An 8,193-nucleotide genomic window follows, 5' to 3' on the forward strand; every position below is an offset into this window, starting at 1 on the left:
AGTAAACTACAATTAGAAGTGGAGACTGAAGATGTGACTGAATCGCTGCAATCTCATAATGAAACTTGAATGGATGAGAAGTTTCTTCTTCTGGATGAGGAAAAAAAGGGGTTTTGACAAAATTGACTCTTAGTGAAGATGCTGTGAACATTGTTGAAATGCCAACAAAGGATCTAAAATATTCCATAAAATTTTTTTTATGTTAATGACTTTACCTTGAGACATGATAGAAAAATATTACAAGTACACATGGAAAAGACATGATCACCAAGTGAAAATCTAACCAGAAAGCTTTAATATCTGTCAGCTAAGCTGAAGCTGAAATTCTGGGAGCACGACATGCTGCAGGGCCAAAAGGAGTGGATTAGTATTCCTCTCCTTCTTCCTCACCCTCTCCTTCAACAGAATCCACACCAACCTCCTCATAATCCTTCTCAAGGGCAGCCATGTCTTCACGGGCCTCTGAAAACTCGCCTTCCTCCATCCCCTCACCCACGTACCAGTGAACAAAGGCACGCTTGGCATACATCAGGTCAAACTTGTGGTCCAGGTGAGCCCAGGCCTCAGCAATGGCTGTGGTGTTGCTCAGCATGCACACAGCTCTCTGTACCTTGGCCAGGTCTCCACCAGGCACCACAGTGGGAGGCTGGTAGTTGATGCCAACCCTGAAGCCAGTGGGGCACCAATCTACAAACTTGATGCTGCACTTGGTCTTGATGATGGCAATGGCAGCATTGACATCTTTGGGAACCACATCACCATAGTACAATAGGCAGCAAGCCATGTATTTTCCATGGCGAGGGTCACATTTCACCATCTGGTTGGCTGGCTCAAAGCAAGCATTGGTGATCTCTGCTACAGAAAGCTGTTCATGGTAGGCTTTCTCAGCGGAGATGACAGGGGCGTATGTGGCCAGAGGGAAGTGGATGCAGGGGTAGGGCACCAGGTTGGTCTGAAATTCTGTCAGGTCAACATTCAGGGCTCCATCAAATCTCAGGGAAGCCGTGATGGAGGACACAATCTGGCTAATAAGGCGGTTAAGGTTAGTTTAGGTTGGGCGCTCGATATCGAGGTTTCTACGACAGATGTCATAGATGGCCTCATTGTCTACCATGAAGGCACAATCAGAGTGCTCCAGGGTGGTGTGGGTGGTGAGGATGGAGTTGTAGAGCTCAACTACAGCTGTGGAAACCTGGGGCACCAGGTAAATGGAGAACTCCAGCTTGGACTTCTTGCCATAATCAACTGAGAGACATTTCATGAGCAGGGAGGCGAACCTAGAACCAGTTCCCCCACCAAAGCTGTGGAAAACCAAGAAGCCCTGAAGACCGGTGCACTGGTCAGCCAGCTTGTGAGTTCGGTCCAACACAAGGTCAATGATCTCCTTGCCAATGGTGTAGTGCCCTCGGGCATAGTTATTGGCAGCATCTTCCTTGCCTGTGATGAGCTGCTCAGGGTGGAAGAGCTGGCGGTAGGTGCCAGTGCGAACTTCATCAATGACCATGGGTTCCAAGTCTACAAACACAGCCCGGGGCACGTGCTTGCCAGCGCCCATCTCACTGAAGGTGTTGAAGGAGACATCTCCTCCCCCAACGGTCTTGTCACTTGGCATCTGGCCATCAGGTTGGATGCCGTGTTCCAGGCAGTAGAGCTCCCAGCAGGCAATGCCAATCTGGACACCAGCCTGGCCAACGTGGATGGAGATGCACTCACGCATAGTGGCTAGGGATTACGAGGTGAAGGCGACAGGAGCAGACACCGGGTACCGGTTACCGTCCCTGACAAGCTAAGAGTTGAGGTAAGTAACGCACTGGGAATATTCCATAAATTTAGTTGATAAAGCAGCAGCAGAGTTTGAAAGGACTCCAATTTTGAAAAAAAAAAAAAAGTCCTACTTAGGTAAAATGCTATCAAACAGCATTACACGCAACAGAGAAATTTTTCATGAAAGGAAGAATGAGTCAGTGAGGCAAACTTCATTGTTGTCTTGTTAAAAATTGCCACAGCCACCCCAACCTTCAGCAATCACCACCCTGATCAATCAGTAGCCATCAACATTGAGGCAAGCCCCTCCATCAGTAAAGGCTCAAATAATCATTAACATTTTTAGCAATACAGTATTTGTAATTATGATATATATGATTTTTTTAAAAATGCTATTGCACGCTTAATAGATTATGACTTTTACATGCACTGAGAAACCTAAAATATTATATGACTCACTTTATTGTGAAATTTGCTTTATTGCAGTGGTCTAGAACCAAACCCACAATATCTTCAAAGTATGCCTGTACCACAGTGAATTTAGTTGTTATGTCTCTTTAATCCGCTCCCATCTGTGACAGCTCCTCAGTTTTTCCTTGTCTTTCATGACTTTGACACTTCTGAAGAACACAGATCATGAATTTTGTAAAATGGTCCCCACTGTAAGTTTGTCTGATGGATTATGATTACACTGTGTTATAGAATTCTGGGAATAATACCACAAAGAATAAGTGCCCTTCTCATCATATCATATCAGGAGGTACATGATATCAACATATCCTAGTACTGATGATATTAACTTCAATCACTTGATTAAGATGATATCTGCCAGGTTTATCCACTGTAAGCTCTACCTCCTGGAGAGAGAAATATCAAAGAATTTGTGCCTGTTTCTCCAGCCTCAGGTAGTTTTCTCACATATAAGCACTAACATGCATTCAGCTAAAGACTCAAGAAGAAAACCTTTCCTTATTTCTAGAGCTCTTTCTCATCACCTCACTTCTCTTTAGTGTGCTGCTCAATGAATTTCTTTCTGCATTCTCAACTTAGCTTCCTTGACTCAGGGAAACTGCCAGGCTGTGTTTGTATTTCTCCTCCCTCCACTGTATCCTAAAAATTATCTTAAGATAGTAAGCTATATCAATTCCAGAATTCACCATGTTTGTTTTCCCTCTCTCAGGAGTCAGTCATCCAATTTCTGTAAACCATTGTTTCATATGTATTTTTATTTGTTTACAGTGGAGGGGTAAATACAGAAATAGGTGCCTGGTCCAAAGTTTTAAACACCATCTATGTGCCGATACCACCGAAAATTAAACTTGTAGCTCAGAACTTTTCCGTAAACTACACACTTATCCAATTTCCTATTTTATATTTCCCCTTAAATTCTCATTGGCATTCTAAACTCAACTTATCCAAAGCAGAACTCTTGATTCATTACACCCCCATTCATTTCTTTCTTGGTCCTCTTAATCTCAATACATGTTACTCAATCACTCAGATACTCAGTCACTCAGATACTCAATTAAAAATCTGGGAGTTGTCTTTGACTCTTCTCTTCCCCTGACTGCCATATCCAATACATTAGCAATTCCTATTTTTCTATTTCCAATATTCATATCAAATCCAACCTCTTGTCTATAACCATTCTCACTATCTCTCATCTGAGCCATTGCAGAAACTTGTAATCTACTTACTTGCATTCTTGTTTCTTCCTTTTCATTCATTATCCAGCAGCCATAATAATATTTTAAAAATATACATAAAGAGTAATATCAGCAAGATAACAAAGTAGAAAGCTCTAGACTATGTTTTCCCCTATGAACACAACAATTCAGCAACAATTCACAGACAGATACCCTTTGTGAGAAACTAATTGAAAGGCTCTTGTACCCTGGGCAAGCACAAAACCAGACTCATGGAAGCTAGTAGGAAGATTCAGAACACCCTCCCACCAAAATTCTCACACGTGACATAGGGCCATAAGATTGATTGGAAAGAGACCACTGGCACCCTCCCCCAGATCCTAACTTCTTTCAGGTAAGGAAAAGAATTGGTTCACACATAAGTGCCCCAACTTTTCCATAGAGGCATCCCAGAGGACTGGGTTCTGTCTTGCCAATCTTGGAGCACTGATGGGACCAGCATAATCTAGCCAATTGGGGGAGAACAAAAACAGCAGTATGGGGCATAGTTGCCATAGCTTTGCCCCTCAGCTCAGAATGGCATGAGCAGAGGGAAAATTCCAGCTCCCATCTACTCCCTGAGGAGGAAAAGAGTTGGTCCATGCATCCAGCATCCCAACTTTCCTTCAAAGACTTCACAGTGGACTGGCTCCTGTTTTGCCGGTCTCAGCACAGTGATCTGGCAAAATGTAGCTGTAGAGGGAAGAGTGAGAACAGAGATGGAGGTTTGGGTTGGCAGTCACTATGGCCTGTCTTCCAGAAACTTGAAGAGGGGGAAACACTTCTGAACTCATTTTATGAGGCCAGCATTACCTTGATATCAAAGCCAGACAAAAATAGCTCAAAAAAAGAAAACTACAGGCAAATATCTCTAATCAATATAGAGAAGAAAATTGTTTTAAAATACTAACAAATTGAATTCAACAGCATATTAAAAGGGTCATATATCATGACCATGAAGGATTTGTCCCTGAGATACATGGATGGTTCAACATATGAAAATAAAGTAATGTGATATTCTATGTTAACAGAAGAAAAAATAAAAATCATATGATAATTTCAAAAGATGCAGAAAAAGCATTTTGCAAAATTTAGTACCTTTTCATGGTAAAAGCTCTCAACAAACTAGAAACAGAATAAAATTATTTCAACATAATAATGGCCATATATGAAGAGTCCACAGCTATCATCACAGTTAACGGCAAAAAATCTGAAAGTTGTTTTAAGCTCTATGATCAGGAACAAAGCAAGAATGCCCTCTCTTGTTACTTCTATTTAACATAGTACTAGATGTCTTAGGTAGACTTTCCTGCAACTGGGCAAGAAAAGGAGACAAAAGGCATCCAAATCAGAAAAGAAGAAGTAAAATGGTCCCCATTTGCCAATGACATAATCTTACACCTAGAAAAACTCTAAAGACTCGACCAAAAAACTGTGAGAACTAATAAACAAATTAAGTAAAGCTGAAGGATACAAAATCAACATATATTGTAGTTCCAGCTACTCAGGAGGCTGAGTGTGAAGGATGGCTTGATCCCAGGAGTTTAAGTCTAGCCTGGGAAATATATAGCGACCCCATCTCTATTAATTTTTTTAAAAAATAAATATATAAAAATTAATTATATATCTATAGAGTAAAAATAAATTATCTGAAAAGAAAATTCAGAAAGCAATTCCATTTACAATAGCATCAAAAAGAATAAAATAGAAATAAACTTAACTAAGGTGATGAAAGACTTATACACTGAAAGCTACAAAACATTGATGAACAACATTAAAGAAGACACAAACAAATGAAGAGATATTTTGTGTTCATAGATTGGAAGAATTAATTTTGTTAAAATGTTCATACAATCCAAAGTAATCTACAGATTCAATATAATTTCCATCAAAAATCCCAATAGTATTTTTACAGAAATGGAAAAAAAACACTCTAAATGTCATAGGGAAACAGACAAGACCCCAAATAGTCAAATCAATCTTGAGAAAGAAGAGTAAGCCTGCAGCATCACACTTCATGATCTCAAAATGTATTACAATGCTACAGTAAGTAAAACAGTATGGTGCTGGCATAAAGACAGGTATCTAAGACAAATGGAAGAGAGTACAGAACTCAAAAATAAATCCATAAATATACAGTCTTCAACAATAGTGCCAAGCATACACAATGGGGAAAAGGTAGTTTCTTCAAGAAATGATACTGTGAAAACTAGATATTCACATATAAAAGAATGAAATCTGAACAATATCTTATACCATACACAAAAGCAACTCACAATGGTTTAAAAAGCCACACATAAGATCTCAAACCATAAATTCTTAGATGATAATATAGGGGAAAACCTTCATGAAATTAATCTTGGCAATGATTTCATGGACATGGCACCAAAAGCACAGGCAAAAATAGACAAGTGGGACTACATTGAACAAAGATCTTCTGCACATCAAAAGAAACATTTAACAGAATGAAAAGGCAATCTATGAAATGGGAGAAAATATTTGCAAACTATGTAACTGATGAGTGGTTAATATCTGAAATGTGTAAGTAATTTCTACAACTCAATAGCAGAAAGACTAATAACCTGATTTTAAAATGGGCTTAAGACTTGAATAGAAATTTCTTCCAAAAAGACATACAAATGGCCAACAGCCATATGAAAAGATGCTCAATGTCACTAATCATCAGAGAAATGCAAATATAAACCACAATGAGGTATCATCTCATACCTGTCAGAATGTCTATTATCAAAATAAAATAAAATAAAAGTGTTGGTGAGGATGTAGAGAAATAAGAACGCTTGTAAACTGTTGATGGAAACACAAACTCATGCAGCCATTATGGAAAACATTATGGAGTTTTCTCAAAAATTAAAAACAGAATCACCATATGATCTGCAATCCCACTTCTAGGTATTTATCCAAAAGAATTGAAATCAAGATCTCATAGATATATTTATACTCCCATGTTCACTGCAGCACTATTCACAATAGGCAAGATGTGGAAACAACCTAAGTGCCCCTTAACAGACTAAAAGACAAAGAAAATGTAGTATATACATGTAATGGATATTATTCAGCCTTTAAAAAGAAGGAAATTCTGCAATATGCAATAACATGGATAAACCTCAAGGACATTATGCTAAGTTAAATAAATCAATCTCAGAAGAACAAATGCTGGATCATTCCACTTATATGAGTACCAGTTAGGGTTCTCGGAGAAACAGAACCCTTTCCTAAAGTGTTCTTCTCCTGGTTCGTGATATGGTTCGCTTATTTTTCATCATTCAGGTTTCAGCTTAAATGTCACTTTCTACAGAAATCATTCCTTGACTACCCTATTGAAAGTTGTGCTCCTGCCTCTGTGATCCCCTTTTACATCATGGTATTTAATTCCTTTATACACTTTAAATGATTTATCATTATCTTATTTACTCACTTCATTATTTATTTATCATCTGTGTCATAGACAAAAACTCCTAGAGGAAAAGTCATCTTTTTTTGTCACTGTATCTGCAAGACATGATTGATACCTGGTATTCATTAGATATTATATAAAAATTCTTGAATATATTAATGAAGATACAAATATATTTTTCATAGATAGGAAGGAAGTTAATGTTATGGTCCAGGCAAGATCTGACTTGGTAAGATCTTGTTAAGAATCTAGACAATAGGGTAGCAAATAAGAGCCTACAGGTCAAATCAAACCTGCTTTTGAAAGTAAAGTCATGTTGAAAGACAGCCATATGCATTTGATTACATATTGTCTATGGCTACAGTGGCAGAGTTAAATAATTAAAACAGAGACTATTTGCCCCAGAAAGCCTAAAAGGTTTACTAACTGTTCCTCCCTAAAAAATGCTTGCCAACTCCTAATCTAGACATATGTAGAGATAAGGGGGATAACACAAAAGGAATAGAATATATTAAGCATTGCTCTCAGACCAAAAGTCTGTGTTCTATGATAATACATACAGAATTCATCTCTCTCCTATTTCATGGTCTGTTTCCTACCTTCTTCCCTACCACTATCACCCCAGGAATAGAATAACTTTTTTTATAGTGTAGATCCCATGTTTCCAAGACTCTAACTATAAATCATTAAACCACCTCCATTATTACTATAATAGTAAAGACAGTAACCACTTGTACATTCTGTACCTTGTCACAATATTCCAGAACTTCCATGTTACATATGCTGAGTTAAATACTATCATTCTCGCTATTTCTTTTGCATTTTGAAAATGTTGTCATTTTGTGAAACTTATTAAAATGTATATTGGTTTGTTGAAATTCTATTAAAATGTAATTTCAGCCAGAAACAGTGATCCATCTCTCTAGGACCATTAGTTCCTTTTAAATGGGCATTCAATGCATTCAACCTTTCAGACCATAGTACTATCAGCTAGACCACTAAAAAATGTAACGCACATCTCCAGTGCTTTCCAGAGTTCCTAAAATCAACTCGAAGAAAATATGTTACTCAGCTAGCAATGAGAGTTTGTGTCAAAAGGTGAAATTATGCCCTTTTCTACCTTCCAGCATCCTTACACTTAGAAGCAGGTGACAACAGAAGACTTAATTTGTCTGCCACGGAAGTCTTAGATTGTCCCAATGACCTATTGTCACCATTCCAGTGGCTTGGATGTGATGATTTGATTTCATAAATCTTCAGTCAAAGATACAATGATAGTGCCATATAGACATAAATGATGTTAAAACAATACTATTTTGTGCTCCAATA

The 8,193-nt window shown here is 38.2% G+C and overlaps 1 pseudogene across 1 annotated transcript; it reads right to left on the reverse strand.

The window, feature by feature from the left end:
- Window positions 1-363: 363 nt before the first annotated feature.
- LOC100586854 lies at window positions 364-1,820 on the reverse strand (annotated as a pseudogene). Its single transcript, XR_120812.4, has one exon. The product of XR_120812.4 is annotated as a tubulin alpha-1B chain-like (transcript).
- Between the last annotated feature and the right edge of the window lie 6,373 nt (window positions 1,821-8,193).

This window comes from Nomascus leucogenys, chromosome 15 (genome assembly GCF_006542625.1).
Source record: "Nomascus leucogenys isolate Asia chromosome 15, Asia_NLE_v1, whole genome shotgun sequence".
NCBI classification, from domain to species: domain Eukaryota; kingdom Metazoa; phylum Chordata; class Mammalia; order Primates; family Hylobatidae; genus Nomascus; species Nomascus leucogenys.